General features: G+C 33.7%; 1 long non-coding RNA gene across 2 annotated transcripts in view; it reads right to left on the minus strand.

The window, feature by feature from the left end:
* LOC130543444 (uncharacterized) overlaps window positions 1-12,833 on the minus strand; it is a 67,329-nt gene that overhangs the window by 46,731 nt on the left and 7,765 nt on the right. For both annotated transcript variants that reach the window (XR_008958801.1, XR_008958800.1), the window contains exon 2: window positions 7,341-7,516. This is a non-coding gene — a long non-coding RNA (uncharacterized LOC130543444). The remainder of the gene's footprint in view (window positions 1-7,340; window positions 7,517-12,833) is intronic.

A 12,833-nucleotide genomic window follows, 5' to 3' on the forward strand; every position in this document is an offset into this window, starting at 1 on the left:
CTCTGGCTTTCAAAGTCAAATATTATAGGGATCTGTCTTCCCTGTGTGCGTCCCTTGTGCCTGGGGTAACTGGTACTGGGTTTGCTCCTTTCCTCTCTTCACACACAACATCCCTCCCTCCCTCCCTCAGATAGTTCTGTGGGTCCTCTTAACTCCTAATCTTTTTTCTGCCCTTTGTGCCCTCTTTGATGTGGCCTCTCTCTATATTTAGCTGTGGAGAGTCTGTTCTGCCAGTCTTCGGGTCATTTTCTGGGTCATTTACATTGATTTGGGTATTATCTAGTTATAACTGCAAGACAAGGTGAGCTTAGAATCCTCCTACTCCACCACATTCCCTGAAATATTGCTTTAATTTTTTATTGTTATTAGGATAACTTAAGTTCTGTTTCTGTCTTTTTTCCTTTTTCTTTTTTTGTCTATTTGGTATTTTTTTATTTGCTTACTTGTTCTTTGTGCAATATTTAGTAGTGAAGAAGGCAGTCTATAATTCTACATTTCTTCATTTGAATTCCTGCTCTGACATTTATCAGCTATGTCATTGGTCAAGTTATTTAATTTTCTATGACTCAATTACTCAATATCTAAAATATATTCTCTTACATTGCTGATAAGAATGTACATTAGTATAAACACTTTTGAACACTCTCCTATAGCTCTTCTAACATTGAACTAATGTTTTTATATATATATATACACATATATACACATACACACATATGTAGAAGAACACGTAGAAACATGTAGAAGAATGTAATCACAGATTTATTTATGATAGCCTAACACTGAAAGCATTCCAAATGTCTCTATCCCTAGAATGGGTAAAAAAAAAATGTGGAATATTCATAAAATAAATTCCACACAGCAATGGAAAACACTACACTAGTAATACACACAGAATAGGTGCATCTTAACCATAGTGAGAGAGAGAAATTCTATACAAAATAATACAAATCATTGCTTAATTTATATTACTTTGAAACAAGCCAAACTAATTTATGATGATAGTTGTCAGAATAATGATTACTCCTCAAAGGGGATACTAACTGGAAAAGGCACAAGGAAATGTTCTAAAATGATGGAAGTGTTCTAAATCTTGATCTGGGTGGCAGTTAAATAGGTTTTGATGTATGTAAGCATTTATTCAGTTGTACACATTAGATTTATGTACTTGCTATATGTAAAATGTACCTCAAAATAAGGTAGGTAATTAGGAAAAGCCTGGGTAAATGATTATTTCGAAAATGAAATATTTTAATCAAAAGGATTCCAAAGGGGCCCCTGGATGGCTTAGTTGGTAAGCATCCAACTCTTGATTTCAGGTCAGGCATGATCTCAAGCTCATGATATGAAGCCCCATGTCAAGTCTGCTTAAGATTCTCTCTCTCCCTCTCCCACCCTCTCCCTCTGCCCTTCCCCTCTTGCTCTGGTTCTCTCTCTCTTAAAAAGAAAAAAAAAAAAAAGATTACAGCACCCCTGATAAATCACTTTTCTCTGCTGTTCAATATGTAGCTACACCCCATTTATAGCTATTTAAATTTAGGTAAAATGTATAAAAGTAAAAATTCAGTTCATCAGTTGCTCTAGCCACATTTTAAGTGTTCAATAACTATATGTGGCTAATGGACAGCAATTCTGGCAACAAAGATTTTTAAATGTTTTTATCATTGAAGAAAGTCATATATAGCCAACATTTCCTTTCAGCCTTTGCGATCCCTGATATGCTAGAAAGGACACAATATTCATTTATTTAGGTACATACAAAAGAAACTAGACACAAACCTTATGTCTGTCACAAAAATGAATTCAAAACGGATCACAGACTAAATATAAACTGGAAAACTCTAAAAACTCAGAATATAACATAGAAAAATCTAGGAGAGCATCGGTTTAGTGATAGGTTTTCAGAACCAACATCAAAAGTATGACCCGTGAAAGAAAAAATTAAAGTTAGATTTTATTAAATTAAAATTTTCTGCTCTGCAAAATATGCTGTAAAATGAATGAGAATGCATGCTACAAACTGGGTGAAATTGTTCACAAACCACACATATAATAAGAGAGTTGTATCCAAATATAACAAAAGTTACTTAAAATTCAACAATAAAAAAGCAAACAACCCAATTCAGTATGGACAAAATGATCTGAGCAAACATTCCACCAAAAAAAAAAGATAAATAGATAACCAGTAAGCATATGAAAACATGCTCAATCTCATTTGTAATTAGGGAATTGGAAATTTAAACAACAGTGAGATACCACTTCACACCTATTAGAATGGCTAGAATCCAAAGAACTTAACAATACCATATGCTGGCAAGGATGTAGAGCCACAGGAACTTAAATCATTGCTGATGGAGACGCAAAGTGGTACACCAGCTTTGGAGATGTTTGGCAGGTCAGCAATTGTGCTTCTGGGTATTTTTCCAAAAGAACTGAAAAACTGTGTCCATGTAAAAACCTGCACATAACAGTTTATACATCTTCATTCAAAATCACTTAGAAGCAACCAAGATGTCCTTCAACAGGTGAATGGATAAACTGCGGTGCATCCATATGACATATTATTCAGTGATAAAAATAAATTAGCTATTAAGCCACGAAAAGACACGTATGAACCTTCAAATCACATTGCTATGTGAAAGAAGCAATCTGAAAAGGCTACATACTGTATGATTCCAATCAAATATTATTCTGGAAATAGGAAAACTATAGACAGTAGACAGATCAGTAGTTGTCAGGGGTTTGGGAGTTGAAAGAATAGGTGAAACAAAGGGGACTTTTTAGGGCAGTAAAACTATTTTTTAATGATGCTGTAGTAGGTGGGTATATGATACCATGCATTCGTCAAAATCTGTAGAACTTTATAGCACAGAAAGTGAAAAGTTTGGATGAAAAATTTTAAAACATCTCCTTTAAGATATGGAGAGGTTCCAGGATGGAAAGCAGATGGTGACAAAATAATTTGCTATTTCAAATGTATGAAACAATGTCACCGAAGGGGGTGAGAAGAAAAGGTGCTGACTTTTTAAGTAACTTTGAAAATGAGTGGAATTGTAAGACTGAAGTCAAGAGAACTACATATAAGCCCTGTGTTCTAGTTAATAAAGTAGTTTCCCATGGAGGAATAGGCTAACAAATCTGATACTGTTATACATGTAAATGGAAATTGAACAATTAAGTAACTAGATGGCAGAAGGTGGGAGGGAAGTTTCTCACTATTTGGAGTGGGAATTTCCAGAAAACTAAGAGGAAAAGTTTAGAATGACTCATATGCTAATGAAGTAGACTTGGAGATATCAATATGATGTCATGTTTTGCTTAATATAGATGCAAATACATATAGAAATATTTCTACATGTGTGGATATACACAGGTTAGCATAAACACGTGTAGGTCTTTGCTACCTCAGCTGACGTGGGCTAGAAGCAATGACACCCTGATAGAAGTGAGCACACCTGGTAACCATTTATGGGTTTCTCATATCATTCTCCAACTACACACACACACACACACACACACACACACACACACACACACAGAGTTTTTATAGAGAATTCCTGCCTCCAGGACTGATGCAAGAAATATACAAGATGAACCTGTTCGTCTAGAGCATCTAGTAGTGCCAAAATGTAAAGACTTTCTCAGAAAATATGAAAACAACCTCGACTGATAGGGATATATCAAAGGATCTGATGAAAGACCTGTCAATTACCAAAGCTCAAATAATTTGAGCAATAAAATAAAATAAAATTTGACACAAATCAAATATCTGATGCAGAATTACAAATATTTAGTGTAGATATTCCATGGGAGCCTAAGTCCTCATTTTTTACATATGGCTTGTACAAGTAAAAGAGAGAGAGACTGAAACTGTAGTGGAGAATCCTGACAAATACCTTTTGCCAGGTGATCAAGGTCACTATCAACAGTGATAAATCATTTTAATAGTACGTGCCCTTGACAAGGTGTGACTGAAATGGTACTTTGCCTCTAAAATCCTTTTCTTAAAAACTTATAACCTTAGTCTATTCATGAAAAAGGTATCAGACAAATTCCAATAGAGGAGCATTCTACAAGATACCCGGATCAGTACTTCTTAAAACTGGCCAGGTCATCAAAAACAAAGGAAATTTGAGAAACTGTAACAGCCAAGAAGAACTTTAGCATATGTGACAACTAAAGGTAAGGTAATATCCTAGATGGATCCTGAAACAAAAAAAGGACTTTAGGTAAAATGTAAAGAAATCCAAACAAAGTATGGACTTTAACGATAATGCATCAATAATTGTTCATTAATTATTCATTGTTCATTAATTATAACAAATATATCATACTAATGTAAGGCGTTAATATAAGGGAAATTGTATTATCTTCTCAATTTTTCTGTATATCTAAAACTGTTCTAACAATAAAGCCTATTTAAAAATAAGATTTATAGTTTTAAATGTAATACACTCTAAGAATTCATTTTTAAAAAGCAAAACATTAATTTTACAAATCTACGTATGTGCATATCTATCTACCTATCTACATATGTATGTATGTATGTGCAATCTCCAAAATATGAATCACCAATGAATTTCAGCAAAATTAGTAATCAAAGAAATATTAACTAAAATACAAATAAGATAATTTATCAAATCAGAAAAAATAGACAACTCACAATTCTTTGCTAATAAAAGATTAAATTGAAATAACTTTTTTGGAGAACAATTCTCCAATATATTCAAAGCTTATCCTTCTGGCTTGTGCCATTGGATCCAGAGAGTTTAATTCTAGTAATGCATTTTAAGGATCCATATTAATTTATTTCTATGTAAAGATTTAGCACTGAATTTGCTCATTGGTTGTTTTAAAATGGCAAAAAATAAAATGACCTAAGTGTTCCAATAATAGATGTGTTAACTAAATTATAGCTACACAATTACACATAGCTACACAATGGAATATCATTCCAGAATTAAACCTAACATTTAGAAATATTTAATGACTTGAAAATCTGGATAAATTAAAATATTTCTAAATATTAAAAAAACATAAAATATTCAGTTTTATGAACTCAAGTAAACATATTTGGTTGCTAGCCTCTACGATGGGTCTCAGAGTGATCTTGCCTCCTGGTATTCAAGAAGGGCCCTCCCACATCAAATCAAAGATAAAATTGTACAACCATTTATACATGACAGAATTATGATGCATGACTTCCAAAGCTGGGTCATAAAGGCATTTTGTGTTGTCTCTTGGATTGCTCGCTCAGAAAAAAGCTCAGGGAAAAGCATATAATATGGATAGACAGATGATGATGATGATGATAGATGAAAATAATTATAATTTCCATTTCTAAAAATGATGGCTCTGTATATATAAAGGTTCCTTTAATTTCTGAATGAGTTAAGGGTGTGAATATTGTGTTCTGAGACAGAACTTCACTCCACATAGGAAAGGGTGGACCACTGCACTAACCTCTCATAAAGAGATCTGGATTCTGTAGATCAGTCTAGGTCAAAACTGGGACAGCTACCAAAGATAACACTGAAGAGAAACTGGAGTGGGAAATTGGTTCATCAAGAGTCGTTCTCATGGGCAGTGATTGTTTATATCCAGCTCCTCTTTGTATATCTGGGCTCCCATTCTGTAAGTGAAAATATGTCCATCTTCTTCTGCGCTTTTTTTTTTTTTAAAGATTTTATTTATTTATTTGACAGAGATAGCCAGCGAGAGAAGGAACACAAGCAGGGGGAGTGGGAGAGGAAGAAGCAGGCTCATAGTGGAAGAGCCTGATGTGGGACTCGATCCCATAACGCCGGGATCACGCCCTGAGCCGAAGGCAGACGCTTCACCGCTGTGCCACCCAGGCGCCCCATCTGCGCTTTTTTTTTATAAGTTATTTATTTATTTATTTATATTATTTGAGAGAGAACGAAAGAGCACAGTGGAGAGCAAGGGAGAGGGAGAAGCAGAGTCCTTTGCTGAGCAGGAAGCCTGATGTAGGACTCAATCCCAGGACCCTGGGATCATGACCTGAGCTGAAGGCAGACGCTTAACCAACTGAGTCACCCAGGGTCCCTGAAAATATGTCCATTTTACAAGTGGAAAAATCTGAGGCAAATGGAAGTGTACCTTCCTTTCCCAGGGTTGAATAATATTCCATTAGGTATCTGTACCACATCTTTTTTATCCATTGATCTATTGATGGGTGTTTCGATTGTCTCCATATTTTGGCTATTATGAATAATGTTGTGATAAACATGGGAATGTATATATCTTGTCAAAATTCTGTTTTTATTTCTTTTGGGTACATACCCAGAAGTGGAATTGCTGGATTGTATGGTAGATTTATTTTTAATTTTTTAGGGACCTCCATATTGTTTTCATAGTGGTTCCAGGTTACATCCCCACCAACAATATATAAGGGATCCCTTCTACACCACATCTTCTCCAGCACCTATTGTTGCTTGACTTGATGATAGACATTCTAACAGGTTTGGAGTAATATATCATTGTAGTTTTGATTATATTTCCCTGATAATTAATGATGTTGAACATTTTTTCATGTGTCTGTTGGCCATTTTGATGTTCTCTTTGGAGAAATGTCTTCTGCCCCTGTTTTAATTAGATTGTTTGGGGTTTTTGTTGTTGCTATTGTTGTTATTGAGTTGACTGAGCTCTTTATATATTTTGAATATTAATCCCTTATCCAAATATATGGTTTGCAAAAATTTTCTCCCATTCTGTAGACTGTGTGTGATACAATAAATTTAAAAAAAACCAACATTATCTGAATGATTAGTTAACAGGTGAGCAAAAAGGAATGTTGAAAATTAGTTATTTAGGTAATAGGGAATCATTTTATGGTGAACAGAGATCAAGCATTTTCAATTCCTTTTTACTGGTACATGGTAAACAATAGACAAAATTTTGGTACTGATACATGGTAAACAATAGACAAAATTTTGTTTAATATTTATTCCTTTAAAAAATTAAACTTAATATAGGCTCACTAAAAATAATTTTTAACAATATTTAGATTTAGAATATTAATTCTGAGATATGGTAAGGTTCTTTGATGAAAAACTTAATAATGACAAATGTGTGATACTTAAAATACAGAGAAAAGAGAAACAGGTTTCAGAATTATGTTTAAACAAAAAAATTTTGTTGATTAAATTGCTTTAAAACTTAACATTTTATATTACAGCTATGATTAACAAATATTTTTAAAGAAATATAAGTCACTTGTGTTTTTATCATTCAGTTTGCTTACCAAAGTAAAAAAATAGATAATATACAAGTATATCAAATAATAACCTATAAAAATAGTTAATTAAAAAAAAACTTACCACATTTGGCATATAAGTTCTCAGTGAATGTTTGTAGTGGGTTTTGTATTGTTTTTTCATACATTATATCTATTTTGTCTTAAATCTTCTTGTCTTGGTACCTGTTTTTCTTGTTAAACTTGATAGTGACAGTGATGTCTCAGGTCATAAGATAATTCGGAGAAATCACTAGTCATCTAGAACAAAAATGTTTTTGAAATAAATACATTTGTGTGGTGGAGTCATGATAAATATAAATACCAATTATCCGAGAAATAATTATAATAAACACTAATTCATCATCACTTCCATGCTGCTGCCTCCATTCTGCAGTGAAAATTGTGTGGAACATTAGGAAATCAGTCATAATGAAATAAAGTTGGTTTCAGTCTCCAAAAGCCATGTGATCCTGCACCACAAAATAACACACTCATTATATATGAATAATCCAGATAAATGAGTCATTTAGGAATGCCAAAATTGGATTCTGAATGGTGATATGGCCAACAGAAAAAGCATTTGGAAAAATGAGCTAATCAGACTACGAGAAATTTTGCTGTTGTCTGGCCACAATCCTTCTCTCCTTTCTCAGAGAATCAGGACTAAATATTATTAAGAGTTCCTAATAGCATCTGGATCTGCTTTTTGGAATATGGATAATTAGATCATCCATGAATTATCACAAATAAATCTTACCTTATAAATCCAATTAAAACTGACAGATAAGTGTAAGTGTAGCCCCTAGATTATAATTACAGAAATAGAGCATAATTTTATTTGTTCAAAGGCCTGATCATTTACATGCCTCATGTAGAGATTGTGGAGGCTGGGAAGATATCCTTTAGACTACAGACATTTCTCAATAAAAAACTATTTTCATGAGTTTCATAAAATATTCTTTCAACCAATACCAGTCCCTTAAATATCTTCCATTATTAATAAAGTGTGTTTGTGCACATGCATTTTCATGCACATGACAGGAAAGGATGTGTACCAAGAAAAAAGTAAAGCATTTACTCTCCTACCAAAATTAGAGTCTAGAGACATTTTAATTCTTTTAATCCTGTAAATCCAACTTTGACTCTTTGTTCATTATTCATAACATATCCATGTGTACAAATCTCCATTTCATAGTCCAAATAAATATTTCCCTTAAACTCCAAGAAAAAAATGAGTTTGTGTGTTTCTTATATTGAATGATGTATTTTTAAACTATGACATTTGAAAAATAATAATTATAATAAAACAGAAATCAATTATGTGGACAGCTCACATCCAGTCAGCATATCCAGAGGAACTGAGAGATGGAGAGTAAATATTGAATGCCCAAGAAGGACTGGGATGACCTGTGATCAGGTAGCATCAATCCACACTATTCAATCAGTAAAGATACACTGTCCAGCCAATTATTCTGAAAATAACCTTAAAGGTTACATGTTATTCCAACCCTGCTGGCTGGAAAGAGTTGGAATAGAAACCAATGATAAAGATTTGTCTCTGATCCTTTACCACTAGGTAGCTAAAATTTGGTAAGAATTGAGGTCTCCTGTCCTCTATTTCAGTTTTCATTTCAGGTATTATCATTTAACTTAAAAATACTGATTAAAATTAGCTACACTCATAAAAATTTTGACTTTTTCTTCATCTATAGCCATGAGGTCTTCCCACTGTATATAGCCATCTTCATATTTATTTATATTATAATCAAGTCTTTCCGATTGACTTAGACAAATCAACAATAGTGACAGAATTGCAAAAGTAAAGATTGATAGGGACACAGCCATTTCAGTGGTATTATATAAACACAGCCTGGGTGTTCTGAAATATTTACTGGATCAGAAAAGTTCCGTAATTAAGAAAGTTCATTAAACGCTAAATTTTCCTCCTTAGGTTAATGTTTCCCTTGTAAACATTACTGACATTATATTCTACAGTGGTAATGAACAATCCCAGTTCAAGAAACATACTGAGATAGGAGATATGAAAACCTAGGTTGAGCTAACCAGAAAAAATAAATTTATAATTTAAAAAATGAATGCAGTTATGTATTAGGAACGTTGGATTAGATGTACTTTACTGCATTCTTTCCACTAAGTACATTAAAAACTTGGCACACGTAAAACGAACATAAGAGGACTCTTAAAGGTAGGGAAGAGAAGACCAACTGGCTAGGAAACTAAGTATCTGAGGAACAAAATGGCTCTGCATTCCTTGGGTTTTCCTTTTCCCTCATGAATTATGCCAGACTGGGTGATAGAGAAGATGGCAGCACAGAAATGCCAATGAGCATAGACAAAAAACAAAACAAAACAAAAAACAAAACCAAACCCTGCCAGAAAAAGCCTCCTTTCTCTAGCCAAAGTACCAGAAAAGGGGCAGCCTAGCAAGAAGAAAGCTTTTAGACAATAATTGCTCTAGTCCTGCCAAATACCACTGAGAAAATTGCATCCCTACACCACCTTCGCCAGCAAAGGTCCATGAGGAGAATAGACTAGTCTCCCAGGCTGCAACAAAACTTACCAAATTTCCTTTCCTGCAAAGGTAGGTAGAGGTAAAAGGTGCTGGGGTTTGAGAGGAGGGGTGATATTAAAAACGGTTGAGTGGACTGATAGCAGCTATACTTGTGGCAAGCACAGCATAATGTATAGTGCTGTGGAATCAGCATGTCGTATACCCAGACCTAATGTAACACTGTGTGTAAACTATACTTCATTAACTAAATAGATATGTATATAAATACATACATAAACAAATAAATAAATACATAAATATAAAATAATACAATACAATAAAATAAAATAAAAATGGTTGAGTTGAATGGGCAGGATTTTCTTCCCCACCAGGCAGTAAAGACACACCCCTGCCCATCCCTGTTATGACGGTGTCAGAGGAGACCCAGTGGAGAGTCAAAGATTTCACTGTCACTCATAAGTAAGGCCATTCCCCCCACTATGGTATTGGTGGAGGCCATGTAGAGAGCAGTATCAAGGTGCAGTTCCCCTCCCAGATATTGTAGTATCAGTGAAGACCTAGTGGGAACCTGAGTTTCTATACCAGTCCACTAATAATATGGAACCCCTCCCCCTTCTTCCCTGGGTGGGAAGAGAAACTTCCACCCTGATCTGGCATAAAGAGGTGGTACTTTTCTTCCCCAGCAAAAGTGTGTCAGAGGAAGACTACTAAATAATTTCCAGTCTCATAAGACAATACCCAAGTAATGAATTTACAATAAAAAAAAATCACTTATCATACCATGAAACACAAAAATTTCAACTTGTATGAGAAAAAAAAATCAACAGATGTCAACACCAACATGACACAGATGTTAGAATTATCGGAAAAGAATTTTAAAGGAGCAATCATAAAAATGCTGTAACTAACAAGGAATAACATGCTGGAAACAACTTTTTTTTAAAAATTTCAACAGAAATGTCTCAGCAAAGAAATAAAAAATACAAAGAAAAACTAAAATGACATTTTATTTTATTTTATTTTATTTTTTTAAAAGATTTTATTTATTTATTTGACAGAGAGAGAGACAGCCAGCGAGAGAGGGAACACAAGCAGGGGGAGTGGGAGAGGAAGAAGCAGGCTCCCAATGGGGAAGCCTGACATGGGGCTCGATCCCAGAATGCCAGGATCATGCCCTGAGCCGAAGGCAGCCGCTTAATGACTGCACCACCCAGGCACCCCCAAAAATGACATTTTAGAACAGAAAAATAGAATAATTAAAAACTCAATGAACAGGTTCAACAGTAGAATGGAGAGGACAGAGTAAAGAATTAGCAAACTCAAAGATAGAATAGTTATTACTTAGTTTGAACAACTGAGAGAAAATAGACTGGAAAAACAAAAACAAAAACAGATCCTTAGGAAATTGTAGGACTGTAACAGAAGATCTAATATTTATGCCATTGGAGTCTTGAAAACAAAAGATAAAAAGAGTGGGACTGAAAAAGTATTTGAAGAAATAATGATTGATAATGTTTCAAATTTAGCATAAGATATAATCTATAGATTCAGGAGGCTCAGAAAACCCCAAAACAGGCTGAACCCCAGAAAATTCATAGTAAAACTTTTGAAAATAGCACATGAGAAATAACACTTTACCTATAGGAGAAAAACAGTGTGAATAAAAGCAGATATCTTATTACAAACCATGAAGTCCAGAAAGAAATGGCCACATTTTTCAAGTGCTAAAAGCAAAGAACTGTCAACTCATAATTCTATACTCAGCAGAAATATACTTCAGGAATAGAGGAAAAATCGACATTGTCAGATGAAGAAAAACTAAGACATCAGGAAAGAACAAGGAACAACAGAAAGAGCAAATATATGGGTAAATATAACCAAATTTCCTTTTCATCTTGAATTTTCTAAATTATTTTAATGGTTGAAGCAAAACTTATAATACCATCTGTTATCAATGTATATAGAAGAAATACTTAAGGCAATTATACTATAAATGGAGAAGCTAAACAGATTTAAAGGGATGTAAGGTTTCTACACTAAATTTGTAGAGGTAAGATTTTGAAACTAGTAGACTATGACAAGTTTGGTATATATAATGTAATACCTAAAACAACCATTAAAAAGTCTATATATACAAAGAGATATGCTGAAAAATACTATCATAAATCAAAATTCAATTCTAAAAAGTTTGAACCCTCTGTAAGGCAGGAGAAAGGAAAACAAGCAAAAAACAAAGGGAACAACCAAAACCAAAAATAAGAAAATAGTAGAATTTATCCTGGTTTATAAATTAGTAAATTAAATATAAATGGTCTAAATACATCAATTAATAATGTAGATTGAGAGTGGGTTAAAAAAAAATGACCCAGCTATATACTGTGTTTAAGAAATTCACTTAAAATGTAATAATATAGATAGGTTGAAAGTTAAATAGGGAAAGATATGCCATGCAAACACGAATCAAATGAAAAGAGAAGGGGCTCCATTCACATCAATGAAGTACAGTTCAGAGTAAAGAAACTCACTAGGGACAGAGGCAGAGACGAACATTACTTAAGGAAAAAAGTGGTAATCCATTACGAAAATATAGCAATTGCAAATGTACACGCATCAAACAACAGAACTGTAAAAAGTGTGAACCAAAAACTGATAGATCTCAAAGGAGAAATAGACAAAACCTAAAATTACAATTGGAGACCATGCCATCCATGTAATAACATTTGATAGAACAATAGAAAAATGGCTTGGTCAATATTAAAAAATCAATTAATGTAATCCTCCATACTACAAAAGAAAAAGATCACATGACATCAACTGATGCAGAAAAAAGCATTCAACAAAATTCAGCATCCATTTGTGAAAAAACCTTTCAGAATATGAGAAATACAGTAAGAACTTTTTCAGCTTGATAAAGATTATTTACCAAAAAATCTTACAGCTAATATCACACTTAATCGTGAAAGACTGAATGCTTTCATCCAAAAAATCAGGAACAAAGCAAGGCTCTCCACCATCCCCCACTGCTATTCAACCTATTACTAG

The sequence above is a fragment of the Ursus arctos genome, unplaced genomic scaffold (genome assembly GCF_023065955.2).
Source record: "Ursus arctos isolate Adak ecotype North America unplaced genomic scaffold, UrsArc2.0 scaffold_12, whole genome shotgun sequence".
In the NCBI taxonomy this organism is placed as follows: Eukaryota; Metazoa; Chordata; class Mammalia; order Carnivora; family Ursidae; genus Ursus; species Ursus arctos.